The sequence below is a fragment of the Taudactylus pleione genome, unplaced genomic scaffold (genome assembly GCF_031769625.1).
Source record: "Taudactylus pleione unplaced genomic scaffold, aTauple2 ptg000820l, whole genome shotgun sequence".
NCBI lineage: Eukaryota > Metazoa > Chordata > Amphibia > Anura > Myobatrachidae > Taudactylus > Taudactylus pleione.
Window position 1 is genome coordinate 76,996 of NW_028285222.1, and position 24,245 is coordinate 101,240.

Below are 24,245 nucleotides of genomic sequence, written 5' to 3' on the forward strand. Positions count from 1 at the left end.
CAGAGGAGAGCTGGAAAGACAAACTGCAGGAGGAGGAGGTGAAGCAAGTACATAGAATGACAAACAACACAGTAATACAGTAACATGTGTAAAAAGGTTCTAAAAAACGGTAGAACAAAGAAAAACAACCAGTCATAACCTAGGATGACAACCAACCATGGCAGGAAGGAACAGCGCCGGGTGGGCATCCAGTGTTCCCTGTGGAATCGGAGAAAGGGATTTATCGGTAAGTACCATAATCCTGTTTTCTCCTTCATCCACTAGGGAACACTGGAGGCTTCATGACAGTGGGGACATCCCAGAGCTCCCATCCCGGACGGGAAAGCGCTGAGAACTCTGCAAAATTATTGAGAGGCAGAGGCCGCAAACATATAAAAACGATAAAACCGGACAAAGTGGCCGCTCGACAAAGTTGAGCCATGGAGACCTCGCGGGCAGCTGCCCACGAGGGACCCACTGAGCTCGTGGAATACGCTGTGATGGAAGCCGGAGGTTCCAGACCTGCCTGATGGGTCAGACGGATTCAGCGTGCAATAGTCTGCTTGGAAGGCGGCCAACCAGGACGAGCAACATCATACCGGAAAAACAGGGAATCTGTTTTCCATGGAGATGATATCCTGTCCACTTAGATCCTGAGAGCTCTAATGACGTCCAGGCATCTGGAAGCTGGTGACTCCTCTTGAAGAACCGGCACCACAATAGGCTGGTTTATGTGGAACACACAGATCACTTTAGGAAGGAATGCCATCTGTATACAGAGTTTAGCCCTATCCTCATGGAATACCAAGTACGGAGGACGTCAGGAAAGAGCCCCAAGCTCCGACACTTGTCTGGCCAAAGCCAGGGCTAGGAGAAGTATCACCTTCCACGAGAGGTGCTTAAACTCAAATGTCTGTAACGGTTCAAACAGCGAAGACTGCGAGAAGGAGAGAACGAGATCCAAATCCCACGGAGCGGTGGGAGGGACAAAGAGTGGTTGCAAATGGATAACCCCCTGCAAAAAAGTCTGAAGATCCGGGAGTAAGGCCAGTTTCTTCTGGAAGAAAATGGACAGTGCTGAAACCTAAACCTTCAGGGATCCAAGACGGAGGCCCACTAAGAATCCTGCTTGCAGGAAAAGGAGGAGCCTGGACACCTTGAACGTTGTAGGGGGCGATCCCCGTCATTCACACCAGATCACATAAGCCTTCCATATACAATGGTAGTGTCTGGAAGTAACTTTAAGTCTGGATAGACAAAAAGACCCTGCTGAAGGCCACGGAACGTCTATCGGCAGTAAACGCAGGTTGGAATACCAAGCTCTGCGAGGCCAATCTGGAGCCACTAACAGCACCCTGGCCCTTTCCTTCTTGATGCATTGCAGAAGCCGAGGCAGAAGAGGAATTGGTGGAAACAGATAGACGAATCGGAACCGCCAGGGTGTTGTGAGTGCGTCCACTGCCACGGCCTCCGGGTCTTGTCCGGGAGCAGGACAGAGGCAGTTGATGATTGTGTCTGGACGCCATGAGGTCAACTTGTGGAAGGCCCCACCTCTGAACTAGCTGTTGAAACACCTGGGTCGTTGGAGCGCCCACTCCCCGGGATGTACGTCCCGACGACTGAGGTAGTCGGCCTCCCAATTGTCCACGCCTGGAATAAATATTGCTGATAATGCCACAGCTAATTCCTCCGCTCAGAGTAGAATGCAGCTAACCTCCTTCATTGCTGCTCGACTTCTGGTCCCGCCTTGTCGGTTTATGTACGCCACCGCCTTGGCATTGTCCGACTGGACTCTGACGGCTTGACCCCGCAACAGGTGATGCACTAGTTGAAGAGAATAAAACACTGCACGTAATTTGAGGATGTTTATGGGCAGTCTCACTTCCTGTGGCGTCCGGCAGCCCTGGAAGTGGTTCTCCAGAGTCACTGCCCCCCACCCCCTCAGACTCGCGTCTGTGGTGAGAAGAATCCAATCCCACACTCCAAACCTCTCGCCCTCCAACAGGTGAGATGAAGTCAGCCACCAGAGAAGAGATATCCGAGTTCTGGGGGCCGGCTTCAGTCATTGGTGAAGGAATAGATGGGATCCCGACAACTGGGAGAAGAGGTCCAGTTGAAAAGGCCTGGAGTGGAAGCGGCCGTATGGAATGGCTTAGAAGGTCGCAAACATCTTCCCGAGGAGTCGTATACACAGATGCACCGATACTCGTCGATGTTGTAAAATCAGCTGTACCATCTCCTGAATGGAAGTTGCCTTTTCCTGAGGAAGAAAGACCTTCTGACTTACCGTGTCCAGAATCATCCCCAGAAAGTGAAGCCTCTGTGTTGGCTGCAGATGGGACTTGGGAAAGTTCAGGAAACACCCGTGTCGTATGAGGAGCCTGTGAGTCACCAGTATGTTTTGTAATAATTGGTTCCTGGAAGGAGCTTTCAGGAGGAGATCTCCAGGTAAGGGACAATCGTGACCTTGAATCCGAAAGAGAGCCATCATCACCGCCATTAACTTGGTGAATACCCTGGGAGCCGAAGATAGGCCGAAGGGTAAGACCTAGAATTGAAAATGTGAGTCCCGAATTGCGAAACGTAGGAATGCTTGGTGAAGCGGCCAGATGGGAATGTGTAGGTAGACATCTTTTATGTCAAGGACACCAGAAACTGGTTTTCCTCGAGCCCCGCAATGACCGATTGAAGGGACTCCATCTTGAACTTGATCGATGAAAGGACTCCATCTTGAACTTGAAAACTCTCAAATAGGGATTGAGGACCTAATTCAGAGTCGGTCGTACCCAGCGATGTTCGCATAACAGCGCATGCGTAAGTTTCGCAATGCACGTGCGCAAACTAGCTGTTGCGATCGGAAATTTTTCTCTCCTTCAACTTGGCCAGGTCGTTAGTTTGAGTGACAGGATGAGGCGTTTGTGGGTGGTAACAGGGGAAGGTGCTTGTGAACGGGGGAGTGGAGATCCGAACGCAGGCATGCCTGACTATGCAAACGGCGTTTTATGGGAGTGCATAATTAACTAAGAAGTGTCATGGCACCTTAAGCTCTACGACCAGCTCTGATGGTTCCCGATGGTCTCGATTAATCCTTATATGCCCGGAGATGACGTGTATTGCGAACAAGAACGGGGCGTGTTTTTAGTCTTACGGCCGCATCCTCCCCTCGCTCATCCAGCTAACGATCCCATCTTAACGACGCAACTTGTGAGCGCTTCATTTGCATATCCGGCCCCTTTTCCATTACGACCAAGCGGCCGCAACGACCGACTCTGAATGAGGTCCTGAGATCCTTCAGGTTCAGAGTAGGTCTGACCGATCCATCCGGCTTCGGAACCACAAACAAGCTGGAGTAGAACCCTTGTTTTAATTGATGTGTGGGGACCTGTACCAACACTCGAATGTTCAGAAGTTTGTCTACAGCTTCTTGTATCACTAACCCGTCTGTCATTGGAAACTGGCAAATCTGTGGTGAAAAACCAAAGAGGTGGTTTGTACCCCTGAGTGATGAGGTCCCGCACCCAGGCGTCCGGACAAGATTGTGCCCACACTACCCTGAAATATTGAAGACGAGCTCCCACCTAGTGTTAACTCTATCTCCGGCGGTAGGCAGGGCGCCGGAGCTAGAGAGGGCAACCTTATGCGCGCGCCCGCGCCCGAAAAGGGGGCGTGGTCATGAAAAGGGGGGCGTCCCCTTTTTGTCATACTTGGGGGCGTGCCCGGCGCTGACGGACATGCCGGGCAGCCCCCAAGCGCTGCAGAAAGGGAGAATAGACACCGGGATGTCACCGCGACACCGCATGTTTCTCCACCCGCGGGACACTGCGTCCCGCGGGTGAGAACGGCACCCGCAGGCTGTGAGGGCAGGGCGCTTTTTGCCCTCCAGAAGGAGGGCAGGGCGCCACGCCCCGCTAAAACAGCCTAGCGGGAACGCTACTCACCCTGGGGTCCCCCAGGTGAGAGGGAAACCAGTCATGCACTGGGTTTGGTGGAGGGCTTATTGTCCTGGTGTGTAGAGGTTGCTGCGGCTCTATCACTACCTCTGGAATCACGAGAAGTGGTGGGTCCTCCTCTGGAATGGCCTCTAAATCTTCCTGGGGCATGAAAGGACGGTCCTGAATAAGGCTTATGGAAAGCCGGAGTAGCTGAAGGGAGGTAAGTAGATTTACCCCTGTAGCCTGGGAGATCCATTTGTACAGTTCGGGTGCAAACAAGACGTCACCCGTGAATGGAAGTGCTTCCACCGCCCTCTTTAATTCTGCATCAGCCTGCCACTATCGCAGCCAAAGAGCTCTGTGGGCCGATATCGCTAGCGAGGAAGACCTAGAAGTGAGATTAAATACCTCTTTTGAAGCCTCGCCAAGATAAGCAGCCGACTCCCCAATCTGTACTGCTAAAGGAATAAGATCTTCACCTGGGAGTCCCATCCGTAATCAGTCGGATAGTTGTTTAGCCCAGGCTTCAATCGCCTTAGTGACCCCTCAACACTAGCGCAGGGTGAAGAATCACGCCCGTTACTGTGTAAATGGACTTTAGGGTGTTTTTCAACTTCCTGTTGGAAGTCTCTTTTAAGGAAATTACCCCTGGTACTGGCAAAACCATCTTTTTGGACAGACGAGACACTGAGGGATCTACAGAGAATGGATACTCACATAGCGTCCTGTTTTCTGTAGGGAAAGGGTAGGAAGACAAAAGTCGACGGGATACCTGGAATTTTTTGTTCCGGGTGTGTCCAGGCAGTGGTCAGGATAGAATCCAGCTCTTCAGATGCTGGAAAGGAGGCAGCCTGTCTTTGCTTTTTACTAAAGATAGACGGCCGAGCAGAACCCTGGTCCTCTTCCTCCACGTTTAATACCTGGCGTATTGCTAAAATCAGAGCTTCTATCCTCTGTTACAAAGGTTCCGGATCCTCCGGGACCTGTTCTTCCCCAGAATCATGAAACTCGCCCTCCTCTAGTGGGGGCATATCATTCTCAGAGTCATTTGACTGTAGGACTGAGGGCAACAGCTTCTTCTTGGGAACCTGTGGTGAAGTCCCCGTGGAAGGGCGCAGGACGTGGTCATGGCCTTTCTGAGACCTTTCACTGATTTAGCTAGGGAACGAGCCCAGGCTGGCCCAGGGGGAGAGAGGGTAGAACTCTGAGATCTGGAAACCTCTCCTTCCTTACGAGAGGCTTCCAGTTCTGTAGACAGGTGTGACATAACAGAAGTGAACTGCGCCGCCCAAGACGGCATTTCCTGCGTCTGGGGTGATCCTTGAGCCTGCTGCTCTGAATCACACTTGTCACACAACAGGGAGATAGATGACTGTCCCTGTGTAAACTTTTCTGCGTAAGAAAAAGTTTTCTATGAAGCTTCAGATCCTCTTCCGGCCATGGTACCCAACACTGACATACAAACAATACAGTAGTGTAGTGGACAGTGTAAGAGTAGAGACTGAGAATAGTAGGAGATAAGGGCAGAGAGGGAGGAGAGCCACACCCACCCAAACAGCGCTGTTAGCAGTGCCAAAAGCGCTATGCATAAACCACAGCAGTATTATTACACTGTGCTCCTGTAAAGCCTAACACCACTGGTCACTCACGAATCCGGGGGAGGCTGTCTCAGTCTCAGCGCTGTGAAAATGATCAGCGCAGCCCAGCAGCAGCAGGACTTTAATGGCCGTCGGCTGTGCTTATGGAAGCGCCGGGGCAGCTGGGAGCAAGGAGCAGACCTCAGTGATAGGCTCCTCAGTGATAGGCTCACACTTCTAAATTTAAATTGCCTGCTCCCAGTTAGCACACATCTATACCCCACTGTCATGAAGTCTCCAGTGTCCCCTAGTGGATGAAGGAGAAACAGGAACCACCTTCCTATACAAGATGCAACATGTCCTGTTCATTACAGCCCAGTATGGTGATTTTTGTTTTTCACATAAATCCAGGTTTACAAATATTCCACAGAGAAAACTTTCCAGAAAAAAATTACTAAATTAACGAATTACAATACAGAGAAGTGGAGAGACTGTGCTAAATATGGTATGTGACACGCTGCAGGCTTTGGCCTTGGCACCCTTTAACAAGAAACAGAAACGGAATGCGTTTGGCCTGCCTCATGTTTTAGAGTTTGCAATGAAGAAAGAAAGAAAAAAACTCAACACATTTTAGAATGATTTATGCTAATTTGAGCAGTTGTATCCAATTCAGATCTGGTTTCTTGCCCAGCTGTTAAAACTGGCCAAAAATAGCAGTTTTAAAGCAGAGGGTCCAATTTCAGTCAAATCAGCATTCGCAGTGTATTGTGGGTGCCTCCAGCCCATCCTACTCTCTCTCTCAAACAGCTGTTTTATGTTGCTTGGGAGCACACAACACTCCAGTGGGGGAAATAACCTGATTATTACGCTGCATAAGTTAGATAAACATTGCACAGGAATTAATAGAACCATTTAGGCTGCAGACCAACGACACTGGTACAGACTCTGATAGAGAACCAGGAAGAACTGTCTGTATATTTTCCTTATAGATGGAACCGTAACTAGACTTTTTGGTGCCCTGTGCCAAAGAAAGCATCGGCGACCCCCCCTTCCATATTTTTAAATAGGGACACCTGAAAAAGGGCCATGGCCTCATGGGGAAGGACCAGGGAAGAGATAGGGGAGGCCAGGAGATGCTGGAGATAAAAGAAGAGGAAGCTACAAGTAAGAATGATAACAGGAAAATAGACAGGTCCAAATAGCACCCCCTGCCCTGTGCCATGGCACTGGTCGCACTACCCTAGTTACGGCCCTGATAGGGGCTGATTCAGCATTGCATATAAGTGTACACTAGTGGAATTAATAAAAAATAATATTTTATTTTTTTTTTTATTAAATTTGCAAAAATCTCAAAAAAAATTTTTACACCATTATGGGGTATTGGGTGTAGAATTTTGAGGACAAAAATGAATTTATTCCATTTTGAAATAAGGCTGTAACATAACAAAATGTGGAAAAAGTGATGCGCTGTGAATACTTTCCGGATGCACTGTATGCGAGTATAATCTTTACTATTTATTTTTAAGTTGTCATTTGTCAAATTTCCAGTGAAAAATTTCGTAAAACCAGGTATGCATTTATTATGGAAAAAAAATATGCAATTTCAGCAATACACAAAATCAATATTTCGTTGGATATCCTCTGTTTTTAAGAACAGCTTTGATTTGTCGAGGCATCGAGTGAACCAGATGTCCCAGATCTTCAAGGTGAAATCACATGGTACCATGCCTGGATAATGGCTTCAATCAGCTCTCTCTTGTTACTTGGATTTTTTCGTGATACCATCACTTTAAGCCTTGACAAAATATTTTCTATCGGATTTAAATCCAGACTATTTCCTGGCCAAGGCAAGACAGTGATTTGGTGATCACCAAACCACTTCATGGAACTGTTGGCGGTGTGGCATGGCACTCCATCCTGCTGAAAGATACACTTCCGTGGGTCACCTTCGAACAAATCCTCGATTGTGGGCAACAGTTTCGCCTCCAGCACTGCTTCTTGATACTTTTTGGCATTGATATTGCCATCAACAACAGCCAAACGTCCCACACCATGGCTAGCCATGCTGCCCCACACCATCACACTCACTGGGTGCTTCATAGTTGCTGTGGTGCACTCGGGCAAAAGACCTTCCCCAGGCCAACGCCGGACAAATTTCACTCCATCACTCCCATAGATGCTGATTTTGGTCTTGTCCCAGTCTTCTTCTGTCCACTCCTTGTGTGCCAGAGCCCAATCTATACATTTCTACCTCTGTTTCTGGTTTAGATACGGCTTTTTCTCAGGGTCCTAGTTCGCAAACCATTGTCACAATGTTTTTTTCATATGGTTTGGTCACAATTTTGGATACCAGATGTTTTCATTATGTTGTTGATGGCTTTTGCAGACCTTCGACGGTCCTGCAGGGCCAGGCGACAGATTCTGCGTTCATCTTGCTTTGTAAGCGTGGGCTTTCTCCCAGTTTTGCAGCTGATTTAGTCGATCCACTGATCGCAACCCTTATGCAGAATTTCCTTACACCTGACTTTGTTGCCACACCGCCCAACCTCTTTACAATTTCTTCATAGGTATACCCTTTCTCACGAAGCGTCATGGCTTTGCCTCTCTTCCCAGGTGACCAGTCAACACGTTTCGAGGTATTCAGAGCCATTTTAGTCGCTATTCACACTTTGACCAGAGCTGCAACTAGCTTTGAGGATTGATTGTAAAGGCTGCCACAGTCTGGATGAATTGAGTGCTGAACAAAGCACATGAGCCTGCATGGATGCTGTGTGGGATCTGCTCCCGGATCCTGTCAGCATTGTGCCTGCTGTGACTGGTGACAGCCTGTATCTTCACCACTGACAGTGGCTGGTAAGTGTATTTCAAAACCTTCTCTCTCTCTCTCTCTCTCTCTCTCTCTTTTCTTTCTCCCACTCTATCTCTCCATTCCCTCTCTGTTTCCTCTCTCTCTCTGACAAATCATGTTCAAATATTAAGTAGAAACATCAAAGTTTAAAATAAAAACATAAAAGTATTGATTTGGTATAGCAGAATATGAATTTTCTGCATAAATACCAAAGAAAACATTTTTTTTTAATTAAAAGTATCCAGAATTAATTCCACTACAGTAATGCTGAACGCAGATTTCCGATTATCGGGAACTGCACATGCGCAGGACCCATTCTGTGAATGTGCAGAATAGGTCCTGCGTGATCGCACGCAGTCCCTGCTATGCCTCTGCCCGATTATTAGGCAGAGGCATTTAAGGGAGGGGGCAGCCGGCATTCCCGAAAGCAGGGTGTGTCAGCCCCATTTTCTAGGAGTGGCAAGGCCAGGGGCTGCGTCCACGGACGCAGTTTCCTGGCCTCGCTAGCCGAGGCTTACTCAGCTGGTGATCCCAGCCTGTGACCTCGGTCGCAGTGCTGGGATCGCAAATGCTGCAGGAGGCGTCAAACACCAACTGCATTTGCATAGTAACAAGGACGGCGTGCAGCTTTGCAATTCCGTCCTAAGCTGAATCACCCCCATAGAGCAAAGAATTGGAATACCAATTAGAAGATCCTTATACGCCACCATCGGTTGCACCATCGAAACCTGCACCAGGCAGGTGCAGTCACTCCTTCTGACCACGCCCTCCTATGCATGCGACTGTGCGTCTGGGAACGCAGCCGCTTGCATTTACATACCTGCGACACTCCCATTATACGCCCAGTGAACGGACCTTTTTGGTGCATTTCCCCTGCACATCCCAATCACCGCCCAGGATCAGCCATTACTGTTCCGCCACACTTCTGATTATCGTCTGCAACAGCGCCTTTGTGCGTACATTCTGGGTGACACATGCGACGTAGATTTCAGATTTTTTTGTTCATGCGCAGTTGCAAATAATCGACTACGTGAACATTGGCAGTACAGCATAATTTCAGTATTCAATACTGAACCATAAACTCAAATTGAATCCAACACACAGTCAGATTATGTAATAATGGCCTACTCTCCCAGGACGTCCAGAGAACCACCACATTTTTAGGGAGTCCCACGGAGCCCCTAGTGCACCCTATCCACTTCCTAGTGAAATGGGCAGGACATGTGTCCTCTTGTACGCCCATTTCACAGACACGCGATTCACAGCTTTATGCCAGGAGGGGCAGGGCCTAATGATGAGAAGCTCCCGCCCAGTATACTCCCCACCCCCCATAATGATCAGCTGCGTTTCTCCTCCGGAGACTCTCACAGAGGGGAACATTTTAAAGATGGCAAGTGTGTTGTAGAATCAGGTTTAACTAGGCTGAAAGGTATGGTAGCTAAAGTGATACATGGTGCAATGTATGTAGAGTCTTCTTCAGTCGTTACTTTAGCGTCTGTATTTTTCGAATTGCACTTCCTGCCGACATAATGAATGTCAACATAACAAACACAGCCCTTATAATACACATTAATGAATAATCTCCTTTATATTCCTGTGGGGAATAATTAAACCTTTATTTTGGGTTATCACGCAAATTACAAATGAGGGCCTGATTCAGAGCCGGACGCTCTGACCAGAGCGCTCGCTCTGAATCAGGGCCCTCCTACCTAAAAATGGAGCAGCCTCCTGGCCGCTTGCATAGCTGTGGGTGACCACCCACAGCTTATGTGAGCGGCCAAAAAGATGGTCGCGATGGTCAAGACCATCGCGACCATCGGGTGTGCGACGAGACCCTGCGGTAGGGTCTCGCTGCCGCAAGCCCTGGAGTGCTTTTGGCTCTATCAGAGCCAAAAGCACTCCCACTGACATCACTAGTGATGTCATTGGGGCCGGCCCCAGACGGTAGGCGTTCCCATGGGAACGCCTCAGTCTGGGCAGCAACGCCCCCGACACGCCCACCAAAGGGGGCGTGCTGTCACTCACCATCGACAGCACGCCCCCTTTGTTGCGAGATCCATAGCGACAGCTTGGCTGTCGCTATGCGGGTCTCGCGCATGCGCACAATGCAGCTCCATCCGTCGTGCGCATGCGCATTAGGGCACCATCGACCCGCTTGCGAGCGGGTCTGAATCAGGCCCTAAGTTCGTAGCGGTGACCTGTGGTTGGTTATAGGACTCCTTGGCATCGTCTAATATACTTATACGTTACAGTAAAGTGGGGGGGGGGTACATTTTCCCATACATAACATAATTACAGCACTGCTACAAGTGGGATCAAAGACTAATGTTTCATGCATAAATAGAACAGTAACAATGATAATAAAGACACAACCTGTAATTTGAATGACAAGTATATTATTTTTGCAACAATTACCTTCCATTATATTATGAAAAACATAAATCCATATGCTAATTGCAGCAGATTAAAATGTTTTTTTTTTTTTCATTTTTTTACTTCACTTTGATAGATATTGACAGAAGTCACAATGGAAATGATATTTTAGGGTTTCATCTACTAAACTATAAGGAGCTAATAAGCAATGAGTAACTCTCTCTGTAACGATGCTTGTTGTAACAGTGTAGCGCAACTGTCCAGATTTACCTGGATCCCCTGAATGGACCAGGAAACTGTCTTTGTTTTATTAAAACAAAAACTGCAACAATATAGCATAACATATAAATACATAGATACCTAAAAATCAATATTGTTGCACAATAAACAAAACCACACTTGGGATAAACACACGTCACCTTCCTCTAACCTAAACCCCCTATACGAAACCCCTCCCCCCAAACACTTCCTTAACCTAACCTAACCCTTAAGTAGCGGAAACTTAAGTGCAGTTTTTTTTATATGTACGCAAACCATTTCTTGTATTATTTATTAAGCCCCCAAGTGACAGAATAGCAGCTTTAAGATCAACAAGAGAAATACTTCCATGACTCACTCAAGGGGGCTTCAGATGGCGCCATAGTCTGGATCAACTGACATTGTCCATCCTTCCCTTATCAATACCCATCATCCATTTCACCTCGTGGGGGTAGTAGGCAGCCCGGCAAGGGTGAAGATCCCGATCGTCCCTAAGGTAAGTATCACTAACCTAATTCTACCCCCTAACCCTCCCTTAGGGGTGACTAACCCTAACCTCCCCCCTAAGTGCCTAGCCCTACCACCCTTCCCCCCCCCCCCCCCCCCCCCGCAGCTGTCCCCGCCCGGCTTACCTTCGTTCGGCATGCCGTGTTTTCGACGCCTGTCATTAGTACCACGCCGGGATTAGAGAGTCTGGAAGCCAGCGGTCGGCATTTAGACCGTCGGCTTCTAGACTACATCCCCACCTCGTGTAGAATCTCCCCCACCACCGCCTCACAGGGGAGAACTTTTCCCCTAATGCCAATTTGACACTGTGCGTTCCACATGCTAAACTAACTAGAAAAATGGTGCTCAAATCAAACCTTCCATATCCCTTGAATGCTCCATAAGCCCATTCAGGGTAACTCAGCCCAGAAACACACTGCATGCATAAAGCTCTTGGAACTGCTTTATGAACCTTTATATTAAAGGGACACTCACAGAAGAAGTGGTCCATGGTCTTCTCCTCCCCTTGACACTTCACCTATGGGCTTTCCTGGACAGGAACCAGTCACCAATATACATACAATATTATCTTAACTGTATCTGCAGCATAATAACAAGTGTATCAGAAATAAACTTTCCACTGAAAGACTCCTTCTTCTATGGAATTTGTATTCTTCTTTTCATCTGTCCCATGTGAAAGAGAAGGGGAGCAAAGTTAGGCAGACTGGGTATGAGACACTCTGTATATTGGCCCTCATCAGAGCCGGACGCTCTGAGCAGAGCGCTTGCTCTGAATGAGGGCCGTCCTCCATAAAAATGGAGCGTCCTCCTGGATGCTCGTATAGCTGTGGGTCACCACCCACAGCACATACGAGCGTGCAGGATGATGGTCGCGATGGTCTTGACCATCGCGACCATCGCCAGTGCGAGCAGAAGCCTGTGGTCGGGGTTTTCGACCACAAGCCCTGGAGTGATTTTGGCTCTATCAGAGCCAAAATCACTCCCACTGACATCACTAGTGATGACAGTGGGGCCGGCTTCTGACGGTAGGCATTCCCTTGGGAACGCCTCCGTCTGGCAGGCACGCCCACCAAAGGGGGCGTTCTGTCAATCAACATCGACAGCACGCCCCCTTTGATCAGACACAACGAGCGAAGGAAAGTCCTTCGCTCGTCGCGTCTGGCGCATGCGCACGACGGGGCTCCCTCCGTCGTTCGCATGCGCAGTGCACACCATCGACCCACTTGCGAGCGGACAGCCGCTTGCGAGTGGGTCTGAATGAGGCCTATTGTCTTAGAAGAGACAAAGAAGAGACAGAGGGTCTCATTCAGACCCGCTCGCAAGCGGGTCGATGTTGAGGCCCTGCGCACGCGCAGCGGCCGCACTGCACGTGTGCAAGCCACGGAGCGAGAGAGAAATTCTCTCGCTCCGGGGCTCACTACAAAAGGGGTGGCTGTCGATGGTGTCGACAGCTCGCACCGTTTTGTAGGCGGGGTGGGGGGGTGGCTTGCCAAACATAGGCGTTCCCGAAGGAACGCCTGCCGTTTGGGGGCAACCGCAATGACATCACTCGTGATGTCAGTGGTGAGCTTCTGGCTCTATTAGAGCCGAAAGCTCACTGGGGCTTGCGGCAGACGAGACCCTACCACAAGGGTCTCTTCACAAGCCCCGATGGTCGCGATGGCCTTGACCATCGCGACAATCAACCTGGCCGCTCGCTAAAGCTGTGGGTGGTCACCCACAGCTTAGTGAGTGGCCAGGAGGCCGGCTCATTAAAGAGAAGCGGCCACCCTCATTCAGAGCGAGCGGCTCTTAATGAGGTCCACAGTGCAATAGAAGTTATGTGAGATGTGTGTGAAGCTGTGGGACTACAGGCACCAGCCAGCATAGGGCCAGGTGGACCTGCATGTATGAAGTGGAGAGCTACAGGCACCAGCCAGCAAAGGGCCAGGTGGACCTATGTGTGTAAAATGCAAAGCATTCATTGTGACTGTGCTTAAAGACTGTGCTGGTGAAGAAGAGTGTGATGTAATGTAACCATATCCATAAGATTGTCCTACACCATCTGACATGCCAAGTATATGAGCTGGAGGTCGATGAGAAGCTGCTATAACCATATTCTTGTACTCTAAAGTCATGTGCAGGAGGAGAGAAATAAAGTGGTATATTTTTATAAGAGAAGGTCTGGCGCCCAAGTTATTCAAAAGAACTGTTGCTGCACATGTCTATCTATACCTGTATCTTTATGTGTGACTGTTATACAGCCTGCAGCTGTAGGCCTCAGGGCAGGGAACCCCTTCTCAGGTATTCCCCACACCCTGGAGAGCTATCCTGAGGCAATAGGAGGTGTATCACTCCAAATGCACCTATGTACCACATCGCACACTGAAGGGGGTATCCAGCCCATCTGTGTCACCCATGTTTGTCTGCCCCCTCCCCTTTAGAATGTAAGCTCTCACGAGCAGGGCCCTCTTCCCTCATGTGCTTCTCCTTCACTTAATTATACTCTAACTTACAACAGCACCCAACCCTTGGTTACAGACACCATGCTGCTTATCTAAGTGTTATGCAGCAATGTATAAATCATGCAGTGTTCTCCCCAGGCTGTTTTCTGCGGGCGCATCGCCCGGCAGAAACAGCCTGCCGCCCGGCACTTTCCCCCTGCCGACCCCCACTGTGGAACGCTGCCCTCTGAAGTGACCGGAGGCTAATGAAGCCTCCGATCGCTTCAGAAGCCAGTGTTCCCAGTGATGCACTGCGCGGGTCATGACGTCACCCGCGACGTGAGGAGCCTGCCACCCGCGCCTGCTGGATCTAGTTAGATCCAGTCAGCGCGAGGCTGCATAAAGGGGCCAGCCTGGGGGCAATGCATAAAGGGGCCAGCCTGGGGGCAATGCATAAAGGGGCCAGCCTGGGGGCAATGCATAAAGGGGCCAACCCGGGGACAATGCATAAAGGGGCCAACCCGGGGACAATGCATAAAGGGGCCAGCCGGGGGGCAATGCATAAAGGGGCCAGCCCGGGGGCACTGCATAAAGGGGCCAGCCCGGGGCACTGCATAAAGGGGCCAGCCCGGGGCACTGCATAAAGGGGCCAGCCCGGGGGCACTGCATAAAGGGGCCAGCCCGGGGGCACTGCATAAAGGGGCCAGCCTGGGGCACTGCATAAAGGGGCCAGCCTGGGGGCAATGCATAAAGGGGCCAGCCCGGGGGCACTGCATAAAGGGGCCAGCCTGGGGGTACTGCATAAAGGGGCCAGCCTGGGGGCAATGCACAAAGGGGCCAGCCTGGGGGCACTGCATAAAGGGGCCAGCCTGGGGGCAATGCATAAAGGGGCCAGCCTGGGGGCAATGCATAAAGGGGCCAACCCGGGGACAATGCATAAAGGGGCCAACCCGGGGACAATGCATAAAGGGGCCAGCCGGGGGGCAATGCATAAAGGGGCCAGCCCGGGGGCACTGCATAAAGGGGCCAGCCCGGGGCACTGCATAAAGGGGCCAGCCCGGGGCACTGCATAAAGGGGCCAGCCCGGGGGCACTGCATAAAGGGGCCAGCCCGGGGGCACTGCATAAAGGGGCCAGCCTGGGGGCACTGCATAAAGGGGCCAGCCTGGGGGCAATGCATAAAGGGGCCAGCCCGGGGGCACTGCACAAAGGGGCCAGCCTGGGGGTACTGCATAAAGGGGCCAGCCTGGGGGCAATGCACAAAGGGGCCAGCCTGGGGGCACTGCATAAAGGGGCCAGCCCGGGGGCACTGCATAAAGGGGCCAGCCTGGGGGCACTGCATAAGGGGCCAGTCTGGGGGCACTATTTAAGCCTAGGGGCACTAAATTAAGGGGCCAGCCTGGGGGCACTGCATTAAGGGGCCAGCCTGGGGGCACTGCATAAGGGGCCAGCCTGGTGGCACTATTTAAGCCTGGGGGCACTACATAAGGGGCCAGTCTGCGGGCACTACTTCAGCCTGGGGCCACTGCATAAGGGCAAAGCTAAGCTACAGGGGGCAATGCATAAAGGGGAAAACTACAGGGGGCAATGTATAAAGCGCACAAACACAGGGGGCACTGCATAATGGGTACTTTTGACTGAGAGGCAGTGGGGGAGCAGCCTGAGACATGTCGGGCTGGATTGGAAAGGGAGATACCCCTTTTCCTGGCGCGTGCATAATTGCGAATGCCCCCACCCGGCTACTTTTGGATGCCACCCGGCTGGAAAAAATTTCTGGTGAGAACACTGTCATGTATCTGTCCTGCATTGTTTGTACTGTTAATATCTGTTTTCTTGGGTGCTTATTTGTTTATGTACTATATAAAGTGCTGTGGAACCCTTGTGGCGCCACATAAATAAAGGATAATAATAATCTGTCTAATTCACCAGGAAAAGTTCAGTCCCAGAAATTTCACCAAAGTACTTATCAGTCAAATTTACCATAATTCTTTTAAAGTTATGACTATAAGTGTTTAGTTTAAATCATCTACTTGGTATAGTAACTGGTATCTTAATGTAACCATTTTGTACGTTAAAACTGTCGAAGCCGGATGATTGGTAACAATAATATCTGCAAGACGCCATTTTGCGTCGTCCGCATGACACCATTTTGCGTTGTCTACACGATACCCCGTGTACAGCGCTGTTATGATTATTAGCGTCGTGCGTCTGCCACTGCCCCAGGTTAAAAGTCCTCATTATACAAATATGTACATTACTACATATAATATGAACAACCCCGCAAAGCACGTACCATGGTGTACTCCACAAACACATAGACGCACAAGGCATACTAGCGTCTTTTCTTAATATCCCCACACCGACGCACTGCAAAATTACGCATAAAGGTTCCCTAGCATTAAGGTTAATATTAGCGGTTTTACTTATTATCAATTATATTGTGAAATGCTGGTTTTTGATATCTATGGTTTAGCACATGATAAGCAGACCATGTTTGGTGCTATTCTAAACCACTGTTTATTTACAGATCTCCGGTTCCATCGGCAAGGAGATCGCAACATGCATCTACAAATTATGGATCATAGAGAGATAGGCATTGAAATGTACTCTGTAATGTAATGTTTATTAGCCAGTTTAGACTTGTTCTTCAGCAGGAAAATGCACAGAAAGAACTGTTGGAGGGCTGCACTATTACAATAAAAACTGACCTATGAACTGTATCGTAACAGAAGAACCAGGAGGAAGAATCAATGGGATTATGCCAACTCATACTATTGTATTGCCTATCTCTGCAAGGGTACATATGCAAGCACTCTAGATCTGGTAGTTAGTCATCTTTCTTTTTCTGTTGGCGGAGGTTTCATAGTTGATGCCGGGAAATCTGGATCCAGAGCGCATGCGTATGTATCGACTGTACCTTGTATTTTGTATAACCTTTGCGCTAATTGTGTTATAGATCAAGGCGTGTAACTATATGCTTTATGTGAATGATATCTTTTTTGTGCTTTGGAACCACAATCAAAGTCTGGAAAGCAATTATTTCTTGTGCGACTTACAACGCTAAATAGCGACTTTAGGGTATAGAGGTTAAATAGGAATTCATAAAACAAATCAATTTGCAGGCCAAGTGTGCCTCTGCGCGGGTGCAAAGTCTTGCATGTTCTGCTGAGTGCCCCTTTGGCCAGTGATGGGTGTTCTTGCTGAGTGCGGGTCTAACGGGCCTTTCGGATCCTGACATGATGACCCGCATAGAAACACTAGCGGGCGCAGCTTTTCCCACAACCAGGGAAGGGGGGACAGGGAGGTTTGTAAAATATATATTTTTAATATGAATCTGAATCTGATTCTGATTCGTACGCAGAAGTGTACATAGCAGCGTCAATGGAGGTCGCCCTTCTGCAACCTTATGCAAATGCCGCCACACACCCCTGGCCTGGTGTATATCCCTTCAGCCGAATGTGCAAGGACTAGGACGACCACTTTTATCGCCCGTGCATGCTATAATACTGATTAGCGTGTCCTTATACGCCACCATCGGTTGCACCATCGAAACTTGCACGAGCCCTATGGCACTATGACCTCCTATGCCAGCGTCTGTGAGCGCTGCATCTTGCATCGACATATCCGCGATGCTCCCATAACGCGCCCACTGCGGACCACTTTACTAGCCACCTCCCACAACTTTTTCACACCATTTCCGATACCGTCTGCCTTGATTGCAGCAGCCCCTTAGTGTGTACACTCTGTGTAACGCATGCATGGTTGGAACATCTGCATTTTGTTCGCATTGCATGCAGCTCTGAATCAGGGCCCCTTATGTTTCGGCTCCCCGATGCCACTCAGCTACGTGCACACACCTCTGTGCATTGCTCTAGTCTAGATCCTAGTTTGTCACAGTTTGTAAAGACGGACTCGCTCGGCTTGTCCATTTTAAGACTGTAGATGATGGCAGCCAACCATAAGTGCTCTACGGAGGGGATAGGGCACTAGGAGATCAGGTGTCACTCTTCAAATGGAACATCTACCTGAATATTCTCTAAAAGTAAGGCAAGGCACACTGCACTACATATTGAATAACTATCACTACGTTATATGCATTTTTGTTATCAGGAGGATCACTCTGGAAGTGTACAGGCTTCAGCTACCAGTTGGGGTCCACACACTGGGCCGATGTCAGACGCAGTGGAGCGATTTTATTTTCCAATCTGCGCATGCGTGTATGACAGACTACGCGTGCATCCAGATAGCGTGCTCACAGAGTCGGAGTGGCGATCGAGGCGCACAGGAGATGCGCAGTCTCAGAAATGTGTTGAAAATGTATTGGGCCTCCCCGGGAGGTGGCTTATCACACACACTGGCGCATATTATAGGCATGGTACAGGAGTGTCGCGGGCGTGTGGGTGAAAGCGGTTACATACAAAGACACCCAACCGAGAACATAGGAGGCCATGCTCAGACGCGGAATCTGCACCTGCCAAAGGCAATCGGTATTTTTAGCGTCTACGGACGCTGACTGTAGGTGTCTCAGTCCTTGCGCGTTCATACGTGCCTTTGTAGCGCCATTTGCATAGAGTGGCAGGCAGGCGGCCGCCAGTAGATGCAAGCATGGCTGCGCCGACTCAGTCCCATTGTTTCCTGAAGCCAGTCACCTCTGATCTGCTGCATCTGAGGTTTTCCAGCCACTTCATTTACAAAATCCATGGACATCCACCTACTGTACCTGTTCTGCTTGACGAATTTTTCATTTTGAGCTGTTCCTGCAGGCCCTGTGGTTCCCATGCCGAGTCTGCTCCATGAAGTGGGCACTGTAAGGGATTTATAGCATATCAGGAATTTGCAGAAGGTGTCAGCACTGCACACGCCATAGACACAACTGCACATTCTAGCACTTCTGTTAGTAACAACAATCAGGAGCAACACTTGATTGCAGTCCTTGTGTATCCTACATTTACTGCTAAGCAAAGCTTGGATTCCATGTTTACAGCCTTGGGGGTATATTTTTTAAAGTGTGGATTTATAGAAGTGGAGATGTTGCCCATAGCAACCAATGAGATTCTACATATCATATATCTAGCACAGAGGTCTTCAACCTTGGCCCTCCAGCAGCTGTGGAACTACACATCCCAGCATGCACTACCATAGTTTTAGCATGCTGTTATATCAAAAAGGTGGCAGTGCATGCTGGGATGTGTAGTTCCACAGCAGCTGGAGGGCCAAGGTTGAAGACCCCTGATCTAGCACCTTCCAGAAGATAATAGCTAGAATCTGATTGGTTGCTATGGGCAACATCTCCACTTCTGTAAACCCGCTCTATAGTAAATATACCCCTTGTTGGCTATCGATTTATTTCAGACCACTACTTTCCTACAGCGTCCTGAGCTTTCGGCTTATATAAGCCACTATTTTATAGTGTTCTCCCCCATGACCACAGCTTAACTCCCATGGTCCTACCCCCAGCAACCCTGGACTGAGAGAGGACTAGCGAAATACAGAAGTGATGTCACATCTGTATGCCACTATATTACAACTCATCCTCCCAACATAAGCTGCCAAGGGGCCTCCTACTGGCAGTGCCAAAGCTGCACTCCATGAGTCTCCAACTGGACCTCCAGTGATGCTAATTTGTGACATCACTTCTGTCTGAACTTAACCACTTACAATTTTGTTCTATTACTTACCTGATTTTTGCTTACACTTTTATTTGAAGACTGAAAACCTCCCATGACTGCCCGGTTCCTGGAGTAAATCAATGGTTCTCGGTGTCCTAGTGGGTCTTCTAACATAAATTATACGACCCACTAGGACAGTGGTGGCGAACCTTGGCACTCCAGCTGCTGTGGGACTACATATCCCAGCATGCACTGCCAGAGTTTTGCTACTAGGGAATGCTAAAACTGTGGCAGGGCATGCTGGGATATGTAGTCCCACAGCAGATGGAGTGCCAAGGTTCGCCACCACTGCACTAGGACATCACCCTATTCCTGGGCGCTAGAAACAATGTTAATAATAAAATCAATAATACACATTTAATATCATATCAAATAGCACACTAAGGGCCAGACTAAGCTCTGTAAAGTGATAATGTGGAGAGTGATGAACAACCAACCAATCAGCTCCCAACTGTCATTTATCAAACACAGCCTGTATCATGACAGTTGGGAGCTGAGTGGCTGGTCGTTTATCACTCTCCAGAGCTTAGTACATCTCCCCTTCAAGCTGCTTCACTGTAAAGATACTAATCCGATTCGATCCAGATTGTGGCTGATCAAATTTGAGCTCTGACATATTTGATCAACTAAAAAGAAAATATTAAAGTATAAAATGTAAAGCGTTAGGGTGGTCCTAAAGAGGGAGTAGGCAGGACACTGAAGTGATGTTTCCGGAAGTATCTGCATATCGATTCTCTAGGGCAGTTCCAAAACTTGTGCCAATTACTTTTTAGGGGAATTTTGCATAGTGAACGCGCTCAGTGATAGGGCTCCTGTCTTGATTTCTGCTTCCCCCTGTTCCCCTATATTCCTAACACTCCTTCGGCTACATTAATGGCTTAACTGCAAAACTTTTTTAAGTCAAGACTATTGCAAGACAGACAGCTGAAGGTCCCTGGAGTGTCTGGAATTCCACATACCACACATTCCTTACATCTACCTGCAGTAACAGAGAAGATCGTGGAGCTCTGCAAACGGCTGCTGACAACACAGCTCCAATCCCATTCCAAAGTGAATTATGAATCACAGGCAGTATGATGGTGACTCGGGAGATCAAATGTATCTGCAAATGTTCCATGCCGTGGGGGCCGTGACACATTACAACATAATTGTTGATAATTTCTTATAGCTCTATGCAGTAATCAATGCTGTGGTATGTTATGAGGGGAATGGGACCATTCCCTGGGAGCCGATCCAGGAGGCTGATCTGCTCTCTCCGGAGTCAGGAAATGGTCACCGAAACTCAGTAGTCTCCTGGACATTACGGTAGAGTAGGCAAACTAGGAGTTAGAAAAAATGAAAATAAATACTGTCTATATACTCTCCCCCTTAGAATGTAAGCTCCTATGAGCAGGGCCCTCTACCCTCTTGTGCTTCTCCTTACTCTACCTTCATCTACTTCTTACTCCCCACTAGGGCACCTAACACTTGGTTGCTTTACATTGTTGCTTATCTGGGTGTTATGGTCGCGAATGTAGCAATGTATATTATCCATGTCCTGTAATGTATTGTATTGTACTGTAAATCTATCTATTTGTTTATGTACTTTGTAAGGTGCTGCGGAACACTTGAGGTGCCATATAAATAAATGATAATAATGTGGCTGAATTCAGTAGATTTGCATTGACTGTAAAGCACAATGACAAAGTTATCATCAACTAGATAATGTACAATACACGTTTACAAATACCAGTGTAGACACCTAGCAAATACATAGTTTCACATCTATGCTCTGGTTTGGGAACTATGGGTGTATCTATAATGGGTGCAAGATGTGCGGTGCACATGGGCCTCTGGGCAGGGGCGTTTTAAGAGAGGAGGGGGCCCATGTGCACTCCCCGTGAGGGGCCCCCTCCTCTCTCCCCAGTGGCTGGCAACCGACTGATGTGGCTGGCCGGCCACCGGAGCATTAGCAGACTCCGTGCACTAGTGTGTGCCCGGAGTCTACTGCGCATGTGCAGAACACCGGAAAAATGGCCGCAGCGGCCATTTTCCAGTGTTCTGAGCAGCACCGACACCGACGCGGGACGACGGACAGGTACGTTTAAAAAAATATGGGTGCAGGGTGTGCGGTACGGGGCACCCCTGGAAACGGAGGCCAGTGAGCCCCGCACACACTGCACCCATTATAGATACGCCACTGCCTCTGGGGCCAGGGAGGCTCACACCCATGCCAGTCTACTCAGGAATGTGCCAGCAAAAAATGGGGAGGCCCCTCCTCGGTTAAACCGCCCCCATTGGGCACGGATTCATTGCAAATGCTCTGCGCAATCCATTAATGTTGTATGAAGAACTACAAAGTAAATTTTGGGCCATCCATCTAAATAATTTATTTTTTTACACTTTTTCATAACACAGTGGTTCCCAAACTGTGTGCCGTGGCACCCTGGGGTGCCTTGGGACACTTGCAGGGGTGCCTCAGTTTGGTAGTTCAGCACCAAATCAAATTATTTATGGTCAATGTAATGTAAATATATGGACAAACAGAAGCGCAAACCTGTCCAAAACCACATAACTGACCCTAAGGATGAGAGGCAAGAACAATTTACTTCACTACATTTTTTTCTGAATTCTCAATAACAAACTTTTGGCTTAGGGGTGCCGTGAAGACAATGCTGATACCCTTGGGTGCCGTGATTCAAAAAAATTTGGGAACCAGTCATAACATATTGCTTGTTTGAGCCTCAGACATGATAATGCAGCTGTATTTCATAAGTAATCTCACAAATCTGCAGGACGCTATCCAAAATATATTATCACCTGCCTGCAGTAATGCCTTAAATTAAGTTGCAGACTCACAGCAGATGTTGTCACCAGTGAAAGTGTCAATGAACCTCTCTGATACATTGTATCAATAAATCTCACTGAAACGGTGAGGTTCTAGACAACTGTGGAGTTAAACCACAGCCATCCAAATCGGAGTGAGTTTCTCACTCTCTCTTACCAATCAGAGTGAACCCACTGGTGCAGGGGTGGCCAACCAGTCAGAGGCAAAGAGCCCAAAAATATCTGTAGGCATGTCAAAGAGCCGAGATCATGCGCATGCTGAAGGCGCACGTGCAAAAAGGGGCATGGCCAGTTAGGCCACGCCCCTGGTATGTGGTTTTTAGGAGCACAATCACCGTGGATGTAACTATTAAAGGGAAAGAAAAAGCCAGAACAATATAAAAAACATTGAAAAAGCCAGATCCACATAAAATACACTGAAAAAGACACATACACAAATAATACACTGAAAAAGCCACATCCACAAAAAAAAAAAAAAACCAGGATTCACATAATACAATCCAACCCCTCCATGTGTCACTCCAGCAACCCCCATGTGCCACTCCAGTCATCCCCTCCCCAGGCCCCTCCAATCCAGCCACCTTCTCCCACACTCCCTTCCACTCCACAGGCCACTCTAGCCCACCCATGTCACAAATAAAATGAAGAAAAAAACAAATAAAAAACTTACAAAGCTCTTGAATCACATAGGTAGGCTCCGGCGTCTGCAACCGCGTCCTCCTCGTGGCTGCAGGTTCAGTCACAATTTGAGCTCCGCCTCCTGTTTGTGGTGCGACATCACCACCACATCGCCTATACATGCCTCCAGAGTGGAGCAGACTGCTGCAATAAAGGACAAGCCTCCTCTGAACAACTGCACGCCTATCACAGGAGGCAGACAGGGCAACAGGCAGGAGAGCCGCATCAGAACAATGGAAGAGCCGCATCTGGCTACAAAAAAAATACAAAATGCTCCTGATGAATGTGCCTATGAGCATGGAAACGCGCCGAGCTACAACCTCCAATTATTCATTACATGCTCACTCTCCCTGCTGGATGCTGCACTTTACTGTCCGCTGGCTACCGCCTATACATGTTCCTGGCTGTCCATGAGAACAGCTGATTTCGAATTGACCACCTTGTAACAGTGGAGAAACCTCTGAGGCAGACTCGTCTTAACACCTGTGCCGCTCTCCATATACGGCCAAATTGCTGAGCCCCGACAGATTGCCATGTCAAGGGAACTCCTGTGCCGGTTACAACCATCGGGGGGGGAGTGATATATTGTTTTCGACTTCAGTGTCGTCCATTACTTTCAGGCGGACAGTGGCGGCAACAATACATTCAACCCGCTTAAGGTGATCAAGTTGCCGGCAGTTATATAACAGCTGAGAGGAATACTAATACTACTTGCGAGATATATGTATACAGCCATACCGGACCACCAGCTCCAAGTAGTATAAATTATAACCACTCCTCAGAATAAGACATTGATATAAATCTAGCCCATTCAACATGCACCTTATATAAATATTTTTGTTGCCTACAAAGTGCAATCTGCACATTTTATCGTGTGTGGATAATAACTATTGTTGCAATTATTTGTTACTCTCTCTCCCAGCTTACCATCAGGAAAGTGGATCAATTACATATGAAGTTTTTTTTTTTGCTTTTTATTTTTTACCTAAATCATGCAATTTAGAATATCGTTAGTATAGAGGAATCCTTTTAATTTTTTTTATATATATATATATATATATATATATATATATATGTACCATATTCAATATATGTTTATGTTTTTTGTGATGATATATATGCTTTTTTTAATGAGCAAAATTAATTTATATTACGTTTTATTTCCTTTGGTGTATG